The 10,874-nt window shown below is 33.9% G+C and overlaps 1 non-coding gene across 1 annotated transcript; it reads right to left on the bottom strand.

Moving 5' to 3' along the window:
* Positions 1-274: 274 nt before the first annotated feature.
* On the bottom strand, positions 275-346 carry TRNAD-GUC (transfer RNA aspartic acid (anticodon GUC)). Its single transcript has one exon. It is a non-coding gene; the product is annotated as a tRNA-Asp (tRNA).
* Positions 347-10,874: the final 10,528 nt, after the last annotated feature.

Raw genomic sequence — 10,874 nt, 5'->3', positions numbered from 1 at the left:
AAGAAAAGGGGAAGAACAACCAAACTAGGCTTAGATGTTAACTTCGAACCTAGGCTAGGTAACAGTGTAACACTATTGCATTGCTCCAGGTTTTCTATTTTGGAGAGAGGAAAAAAAAATTGCTATGGTTCTTGTATAACAATTGAAATATTATAAATAACTATGGAAGGAGAGAAATTTGTTTTTGAATTTTAAGTGAACGAGGGAGTCCGTAGTTTCGGGTTTTTTATTTTATTTAAAATATATAAATGAAAAATAGGTTTAAAAAGTAAATCGCCGTTGCCGGGGATCGAACCCGGGTCACCCGCGTGACAGGCGGGAATACTTACCACTATACTACAACGACCTTGTGCTAAGGCAAAAACAAAATGTATTAAACAACGTTATTGGATGTCATGAACACCAAATCCTTTTCCTGATCATTCAAACTTCAAAATGGGGCATTGTTCAATATAACGGTAAAAATCGAAGCTTTTGAAGAAACGTGTGCGCGTGGGTTCGGGTCTTAAAAGTAGCCACTTCATGGTAATGCTGCCACTTAATTTGTACTAATTTAAATTGTTTACAGGAAGTGATGGCTTCTTTCTTTTCACTTAAAGCTGCTACTACTTCATGGTTCACATTACAATTTTAGTTTTATCTAAAAAAAAATTAATCATAGTGGCACTCGTACTAATTTATCTTATTTGGATGGAGGATGAGGAGAGAATATGAAAAAGAGGATAGCACTGATTTGATTTATCTCATTTGAATTTTTTTTTTTAACGGGAGGAAAGTGTTTGGCCATCATTTTTTAATTCTCCGAATGGGGAAAATTTGGAGTGAATGAATTCACTATATATTAAAAAAAAAAAAATTATCAATTTTATTCTTATGATATATCATATATATATATATATATAAAGCATAATTATCAATGTATATGACACCTTTACCATTTCCTCTCAATCCTATTTCAGTTTTTAAAATATCCAAATAAAGAAAATGTAAATATACTGTCCTAATACGAATTTTAAGTTGTGGATTAAAACAAAAAATTTCTTTTAGTACACAAATGTGTAATTTTCACTGATAAGCAATTGTAAGCCACAAGAATATGTACGCGCGCGCGCAGAGAGAGAGAGAGAGAGAGAGAGAGAGAGAGAGAGAGAGAGAGAGAGAGAGAGAGAGAGAGAGAGAGAGAGAGCCCAAGGTTTTCAATACAATTCTAACACACACACACACATCTATATATATAATAATAGGTGAAGCAGAGAGAAAATCCAATTAGATTTCAATTGGATTCTCAATTTTGCGCCACTTGTCCTAACCAAAACTCAAAAAAAAAATCTAATTAGATTATAAATTTGACTCAAATTTTGTGTCATGTATCTTATCTAAATTTTCTATTTTTTATGCCCAAATAAATGATGCATTAACATTTAACACGGAAGTCAAGAAAACCACAATAATAGTGCTCATTAACCTAAGCAAGAACATCTTACTTGCACACTTTTATGGAGATTATAAATTGGACTCTAATTTTGTGTCATGTATATTATCTAAATTTTCTAATTTTTGTACCCAAATAAATGATGCATTAACATTTAATACGGAAGTCAAGAAAACCACAATGATAATACTCATTGGCCTAAGCAAGAACATCTCACCTGCACACTTTTATGGGTGATCTCAATAAAGTCTGGAGCTCTTCTAATTCCACAACCAGAACCAAAGAGTCCAACAAGAAAGACTATAAAAGTAAAATATCATCTCCTCCTAATTCCATATCATCATCCCATGTCTCCTCCTCTCTCAACCTCTACCAACTAGATCCACACACTACCCTCTCCTCCTCCTTACGGATTTCTCAGAGCAAGTCCAGGTTCAAACACAATATTCAATCCCACTCTTCCTTACTTCACACTCTCATACATTAGCGTTTCATTGGTGTCTCCAAGAAGATTCCAAGCTCAATGATAAGTTTTTATTTTTTAATGTCCCTTTATATATTTTAAATAATAAAATGCAATATTCTCTTTTTTTCTTCATTGTAGCATCACTTAAATAATAAAATGCAATATTCTCTATTTTTTTTTTCACTGTAGCATCACTTAAGTAATAAAATGCAATATTCTCTTTTTTTTATTCATTGTTTTATCTAATGCTATCCTATGTATGATAAACCAAAAAAAAAAAAAAAAAAAAAGACCAATAACATTACTTAAATAATAAAATGCAATATATATTTTTCATTGTTTGATTTAATTCTATCATCCGTGTAATAACAAAAAAATTGGCCAATAGTATCATTACAATTAACCAGTCCCGTGCGGTAGCACGGGGTCACATACTAGTATATATAAGTTGAAACGCAATATTTATTGTAGCTACGCTTTTATTAACTACATCAGTGGCCATTTTATTCTCCTATTTGCAGCTCATTCTCTCTTATTTTTAACTCTTTTTCTTCTTATTAATTTTTCAACTCATTGTTATACTTTCTCCAACATTTTCCTCTCACTTTTACTTTTTCATCTATCTACTACTATCTACCTTAATATCACTCTTCCTTTATCTCTTTATCTTTTTGTTTTTTTTTTGCTCTTATTATTCCTATTCTCTTATTAAATTTGTAATTCTCACCCCTTTCTATTCATAATTTTCTCACACACAAAAAATGTTTTTGTTCTCTCTCTCTCTCTCCTTTATGTTGATAAATTTTTGTGTTATTTAGAACTCTACTTTGGGTTGATGTAATTTAGTTTCGTATTTTTAAATTATTGTACTTTTTTCTTTGATTTCATAAATGTTATTATATTGCATTATAAAGATAATATATAAGAATATAATGTTATTCTATTACATAGCATAATTTGGATAATTTGGTATTTATTATTATATCTTTTATTTTTACTCTTTTTCATATTATTTTCTATAAATTTGCAATTTTCTCTAACATTACCTCTTGAAAAAAATGATTACTCTCTCTCTCTCTCTCTCTCTCTCTCTCTCTCTCTCTCTCGATTTTATATTTTCTTTTGCAATTCTACTTTAGATTGAGGAATCATTATGGTTTTTAAAACTCTACTTTGAGTCAATACATTTGGTGTTGTATTTTTGAGTTCCCGTCACAAATAGTCTCTCTCCCTCTTATAGCTTTGGTTTGATTTTTGTTTGAGTCAATACATTGTTATTTTGGGAGTAAGAATTGAATTTATAACAAAATACAGTATTGATTATGCATTTGAGTGTGCCTATCATCTAAGTAACATTGAGTTTAATTTTGTTATGATTTTTTATTATCATGATAATCTCTTTTAAGATAATGAGAAATTTGGATAATTTATTTGAAAATTAAAAAGTATAACATAAATTTTAGAGAGAGCAAATTATCTTTAACAAATTTTATATAGAGAACAAATTATACATTATTTCACAATTACAAAATAATTATTTATTCCAATGCATCACACATGGGTTTGCGACTAGTAACTAACAATTATAGCAACCATGAATCAATCAATGTCAATACCTTAGCCCATTAGGACCAAATTTGAAATATCAATCAAGAAAAAAGAAATGTAATACTCATAGTAGAGTAAACTAAAAAAAAAAGGGGTTAGAAAGAGTAATGATTTGTGTTAGTATGGTTAAGAATTTAGCTTATTGGTTGAAATTTGACAAAATTGCCCAAAACTAGTAGAACAAACTGGAATGGGCTAGAATTTTGGCCGAGGTAGATCAAAGGGAGTATTAACTGATTGATTGCAACAAAATTTTTCAATCATTTCGACTAAAACAGAATGAAACAGGATAACACTATGGCCATTTGAATTGAAGGGGGAAGGAGGGGGAGTGGAGGGGAGTAGAGTAGAATTGGCTGAAAATAAGCTAATTTTGGGCCAAATCTACTCTACTCTCTCTCCCTTAATCCAAACAGGCCATACATGCCATGATGTGTTATTTCCATTTAAAAAAAAAAAAAAATTTTGAGAGTATAAGAGATCACTTCAACAATAAAATGCAAGCAGCTTAAATAAGCAAACTAGAGTACACTGGGTCCATTTGGCATTGTGTTAGGAGGGAAGATAACATAGCTTTAAGGTCCCAAAATGCTCTTTCATTCGAAAAACCTTGGTGTTTGGCAAATCTATTATAAGAATAATTCTATAAACGCAACTTCTTAACATAATTTGCTGAAGTAGCAGGTTGCAAATGTGAAAATGAAGTCTACCACTCACAAAATTTCATTTTAAAAAATAGTATAAAAAGTCTTGTCCATAGCTAACTTGTTATTATAGAGCTTTTAGTGTTCCCAAAGTTTTTAATAAAGAACTCTAAAAAGTTCAAATTTTGAAACTTTTGTTTTAAAACTCTTGAAATCTATTCCTTTTTTTTTTTTGGTTGAAAATTTTGAAATATAAAAATCCCCATATTATATATTTATTTATTATTTTTAAGATACACATTGCTTAGTATCAATATTTTATTTTATTCGTCCTTGAATTTTGATGAAATTAAATTTGAGTTCGTGGATCCAAGGATTTTATGAATATGCTCAAACCCAATTTTTTTATTGATTTCAATCAATTTTGATTGGATTGACCAAATTTGACTAAGTTTTAAAAGAAATCCAACCATTTTATGTGGTTAATTTGGTTCGATTGAAAGATCATGAAGTTCCCATCAATTTGACTATTTACGGGCAAAAATAAATCTTGAATAAAATGAGATATTATAAAAAATTGTAAAAATGTTGTGAAAATATTGTGGACATATCGTTTCTATTAAAAACTATCAAATTCAGGTTTATGTTATTATTTAATAGGAAACACCAAAACATACATCATTTTATAAAGGATCTTGCTAACAAGTACTCTTAGTACAATAGTTAACAATCCATTTTAAGAAATTGACATTATTTTTATAAGAAATGAAAAAAAATTATCAAAATATTATTTTTCTTCTTTTCTCATAAAGAAAACATTATTTAAATGGATTATTAATCATTACTCTAAAAGCATTAGTTAACATTTCTCTTTTATAAAATCTACTATAATTTTTCTTTGAAATGTATGTTAGACTTTTACTGACTTGGCCATGAATTTCGTTGTGACTAGATGATCCCAAAAACTCGGGCAAAGAGACGTGTGCCACGAAATTCTGATTCACTTTGAAAATTAATTTATTATCAAAGTATGTGTGCCATTATTTTTATTGGGACTATTTGCTTTCAAAAGGAATTTCAAATTTTCCTGAACCAGTCCTGTGAATTTTAGGGAATAATACATGCATCTTAATTTTTTGGAAGTTCATTTAATTGTCCTAATATTTTTATTAGGGTACATGTCTAATTTTAATTAAATCAAGTCAATTCGTGATTTGTGACATGTCACTTTAATATTGAAAGAGAAAAAACATTTGATCAAGTGATGGGACCCACATTGCCACGTGGCAATCATGATTGTTTCACATGGTAATGCCAAGTCTCCAAGTTTTGAACTTTCCTAATTGTGTAACAGTGCCACCATGGTAGCCCACAATCACCTAGTTTGAGGCGTCTTCAAATTTACTACAGTTTTGTTGCAGGGCCAGCAGCAATAGGTGCACAACTATTCTTAAGCAATGGAGGGAACAATGGGTTTAGTGGGAACATCTTAGGCCAACATTTGTCACTGACATTAGTGATGGCCTTACAACAAGCAGGACCACTCACATTAAATTTTTCCTTGGAAAGAGATTCATGAATCTCAAGAATGCACCCATTAATGATTTTAAGCGATGACCAGCATTTTGCAATGTCTTGTTCCAACTGTCCTGCAGACAGTTCTCAGAAAGGTAATAGCATTTTCTCAAAGAGCTTGCTCACAATGATTTGATCAGCTCCCAGAAGTGAAGGTGCTAGTGCGGCTCCTCCAACTCTAGAACCAGTTAAACAAACTTTTTTTTATCGTTGATTGAAAAGATGGGTTAAATGGGAACAATTTAGGCCACAAATTGGTCCAAATAAGCTAATTTTGCCACTAATAAGTGAGTTAATAATATTTGTAAGACACCCCTGTACACTTGTAAGCACTGACCAGCATTGTTGTATATCTTTATTCCCACGCAGCATTGCTAAAAGCCCTGGTAAAGAGGTCTTGCCCGCAGCCAGTTCGGAGACCTGTCCATTTCCTTTAGGTGATTGAGCACAAGAGTTATTGAGCAGTGGAGTGAAGATGTGAATGGTGGGGAGCAATTTAGACAAGCAATTTTCCTCAATTTGCGTGATGGCATTGCAACAAGAGGAACCTACAATGCCAAATTGGCCATTGATAAGTGAACTTAAAATTTGAGTCAAACACCCTAATAAGTTTACAATAGATGACAAACATTGCCCATTTGCCCCTGAAGGCCCCCCAGCCCCAGGAATTGAGAACAATTCAGGTATTTGTAGCAACTGAGCTAGCCCAGTAGGAACTAACATTGCCAAACATACACACAGCAATATTAGAGCAGTGTTATGGTGATTTTTTACCCATGGTTCTTAGCAAAATGGATAAAGTAGTAGTGTGTGTGACTAATGGTTTATTGGTAGTGTTAGAAGATGCTTAAGGCTAATGGAAGTGAGAGGATGATAATTTATAGTACTTATCTAAGACATACAAACTAAAACATTTTACCATCTTAAAAAATATTAAAACGTCTTTTAGTGTCATTGAAGCAAGCGCTATAGTTTTGTAATTCAAAATTCGTTCTGTTAGTACTAATGGAATCAATGCAATCTTAAATTAGGACTAAGGTAGGTTATACTTCATTGATGTAGGTAACAATTTTTTTGCTAATCATGGCCTTGTAAATAATGAAAATAATAATAATAAACCTGAAGGGGTCCTTCAACATATACATCACAACTTCTTTATAAAACTTTCTTGGTTGTTGTTACTCTTCCCATTAGGCAAACGAAATTGGTAGAAGGAAGAAAGCAAGTTTCGAATACATAAAGGAAAGAGTGTGGAGGAAACTACAAGGTTGGGAGGAGAAGTTGCTATCACAAGTCGAGAGGGAAATTCTTATAAAAGCAGTTGTTCAAGCCATTCCTACCTATACGATGAGATGCTTCAAATTACCAGTGGGACTCTACAATGAGCTTGAAAGTCTTGTTAGAAAGTTTTGGTGGGGACAAAGGGGTGATTGAAGAAAGATCCATTGGATTAAGTGGAGTACCATGTGCAAAACGAAGGGGGAAGGAGGTATGGGCTTCAAAGATTTAGCCTTGTTTAATGATGCCCTTTTAGCAAAACAAGCTTGGCGGCTCATACATAATGAAAACTCACTCTTTTACCGGGTTTTCAAAGCTAAATTTTTTCCGGATTGCTCAATCTTGGAGGCTTCAAATTCTACCAAGGGGTCATATGCTTGGCGAAGTATTTTTGCATGGAAGGAAAGTGTTGAAAAAAGGAGCACGATGGCGGGTGGGCAATGGGAAGGATATTAGCATATGGGGCGAGGCTTAGCTACCATCTATCTCTGATCCAAAGGTTAGTAATCCAATGGGAATCGATTTCCCAGAAGTCAAGGTTAGCTCTTTGATCAACCCTCACACACATAGCTGGGATGTGGACTTATTGCAAGCCTTGTTTAAACCAGAGGAAGCAAAGCTAATTAAAGGCATCCTTTAGGTAATGCTTTTGCCCGTCATAGGGTGATATGGCCTCACACTTAATCTGGTGCATACACAATCAAATCCAGCTACTATTTCCTATCTTAGGATAGAAATTTGTTGAATTGTGACTCCAATAGTCCTACTCCTCCCCAAAAGCTTTGGAAGTTCATTTGGAGCATGTCAGTCCCGAGCAAAGTCTGAAACTTTTTGTGGAGGGCTGCAAAGAACGCTATTCTAGTCAAAACCAATTTAGTCAAGAGGCATGTGCTATCTGAGGCAACCTATGATCATTGCAAGCTTCAATTAGAGTGTGTTCTACATGCCCTGTGGTCATGCCCATGTCTTACTGAGGTGTGGGAGTCAGATCAAACTTGGAGTTTCAAGCATACAATGTTTTTTTTTTTTTTTTCCCCTTACGATTTCCAACAACTTATCTTACACATTGCTGAAGCAGGCCTAGACTCGGATGCGTTTTCCAAGGTGGCGTGGTCATTATGGCAATGAAGGAATCAAGCCAGACTAGGTAATTTAGTTCCATCCCTCGGTCAGACCCTTACCCGAGTTTAGCAGCAATTGCAAGATTTCTATCAGGCCTAGCCAGTGCAGTCAACCCCCTCAAATCCCAATCATCACTCAACAGCCTGTTGGACACTTCCCCCCGCTCCCACGGTGAAGGTAAACTATGATGGAGCTGTATTTCGAGAGACCAATTAGGCAAGCATAGGTGTTGTAATTCGTGACAGTGAAGGAAGAGTGATCGCCTCCCTCGCAAAGAAGATTATCCTTCCTCAGACAGTGGCAGATGTGGATGCAGTAGCAGCGAGACGGGCAATAATCCTTGCTAAGGAACTGAACCTTAAGCTCTATTATACTGGAAGGAAATTTAGGGACCATCACTCGAGCCCTTCAAGATGAAGATCAGTCCCTAGCTTCCTTTGGCAACCTTGTTGAGGAAATACAACTTCATGTAGACTCTTTTCTTAGTTGTAATGTCTCCTATGTTAAGCGAAAAGAGAATTCTGTAGCTTACAACCTTGCTAGACATGCGAGATATGTTTGTGGTTTAGTTATTTGGATGGAGGAGGTTCCTCCCTACATTGTATATGTCCTATTAGTTGATTATGGCTAAGTTTTCCTTTAATGAAAGTTAATTCAGTTTGATTCTCAAAAAAAAAAAAAAAAAAAAACACACACACACACACACACACACACAAAAAACACACAAAAAAAAACAAAACAAAACAAAAGGAAAACGTAATTAATAATACTAAAAAAAAAGTTACAACTTACAAGTGTTTTTTTAGGCTTAAACAGATTATATTGTGGAAACCGTTACCCTTTATGACTTATAATTTAAATATTTTTAAAATCTATCTTTAATCATTAGCATCTACCCCAATGTGGTTAGGAACTAGACAAATATAAAAATAATAATTGTTACATTCAAGCATCACTAAAAGAATTGTACTCTATTTAAATGTGATAGGCCACAAACTGAATGACCCTTGTGATTAAACAAATTAATTAATTAACCAAGTTATTAATTAATCAATTTAACATGCAAATTTGTGGAAGCATAAATAAATCACCAAAAACTAGATATGCAGCAGAAATTGAAAGACACGGTAATTTGTTTACGAATGGGAAAACCCTTCCGGCAAAAACCCCACCGAGTGATTTTCAGGTCACCACTCTCGAAACTCCACTATTATCAAATCAAGCGATTACGAGTAAAGGAATCCCAAGTACCTTACCAACCTATAGTTGAATCCTTACCCCAATACTCAATTGGACTTGATCTGTAGTGACAGTTCCCCTTTTGATGCACGGCTCCCAAGTATGTGACTAACCAGTTTGATGCGCGGATCCCAGTACGCGGCATACTCCTTTGCACGAATCTCAGTACGTGACTAACTCCATAGCAACCCTTTGATTGTTGTAGTTGATTTGCAGCAGCTTCACATAGAAACACCAATAAGATCTTCAATGTTGGTGCAAGAGACTTTGCTTGGTTACAAAACCCAAAGGCGTACAAGAATAAAAATATTGTGGCTATAATCTAAAAATCCGTAAGCTTGATCGATCGAGATATCTATCGAGTTTTAATGAATCTTGACAGATAAAGCTTCTGTCGAGGAGGTATCGAGACCTGCAGATTGCACTTTTCTTGAGCAGTTCTTGAGTAATATTCATGTCTTCAATTTAACCACTTGTGATGATCATCTTGAACCTACTTAGATTTACCCAAATACAAGTAAAGTGCGTTTTGTCAAAAGATATGCCAATTACATAAAAATATGTTCCCAAAAATTTCCCCATTTTGCAATCCGTGACAAAACCACAAGAGTACATTGAATGTCCTAGAATACATTCTACTCAAGATTATAGAATAAATAAGCCTAGTCTAAAAGATCTAAACCTTGGAAGTTGCTGCAAGAAGAAGGTCTGGAATCTTGACTTGGCTTTAACTTGTCTTTCTTGAAAGGCACTAAACAAAACACATCAAGATACCATGTGGAAAATAATGACAAGTTAAATAAACAGGAAACATGTGTATAAAGTGAGAAAAGAAACAACACATGTGAGATAAAGAGTGAAACACATACATCATCATCAAATATAGAAACAACACATGTATGTAAATGGTTACAAAACCAAAAGATACACAACACAAAATATATGTCAATATCAAAGTGTATCAAACTAACTCTCCCCTTAGTTAGTTACATCAAAAACATTCTTCCCCTTAACATGAAGTTCTCCCCCTAAGTCTATTACTCACCCTGAGGAATGACATTCAATTCTCCAATTTTTCTCACTTTTTGACACGATTGTCAAAGGGCATAAAAAGCCAAAAGATATGACAGGAGATAGACAGAATACTGACAAAGAAGGAAACGAGGAGAACAAAGAACCATAGACCTAAAAGAAAAAGAAAAACAAGATGCTATGGTCACAAAGAAAAAAATGCAAAAAAAAAAAAAAAAATGAAATGCATGCAAGGGAATCTCGATCGATCGAGAGGTGTTGAGAAAGAAGACATCAGACTCAAGAAGAGAAGCTCGATCAATCCATCAGGTGTCGAGAAGCTATCGAGGAGACAAAAACTTTCTCGATCGATTCATCAGGTGTCGAAGAAGTGTCGGGATTGCAATAAGAAAAATGCTTGAGAAGCTCAACAGATAACAAGGTATCGAGGAGGTGTCGAGCCAGCTTTTAAAAATAGTTTTTCGAGAAGATAAAAACA

Source organism: Quercus suber, unplaced genomic scaffold, assembly GCF_002906115.3.
Source record: "Quercus suber isolate HL8 unplaced genomic scaffold, Cork oak 2.0 scaffold_1197, whole genome shotgun sequence".
Taxonomy (NCBI): Eukaryota; Viridiplantae; Streptophyta; class Magnoliopsida; order Fagales; family Fagaceae; genus Quercus; species Quercus suber.
The sequence above is the reverse complement of the archived record's forward strand: the minus strand, read 5'-3'. Positions and strand labels throughout refer to the sequence as shown.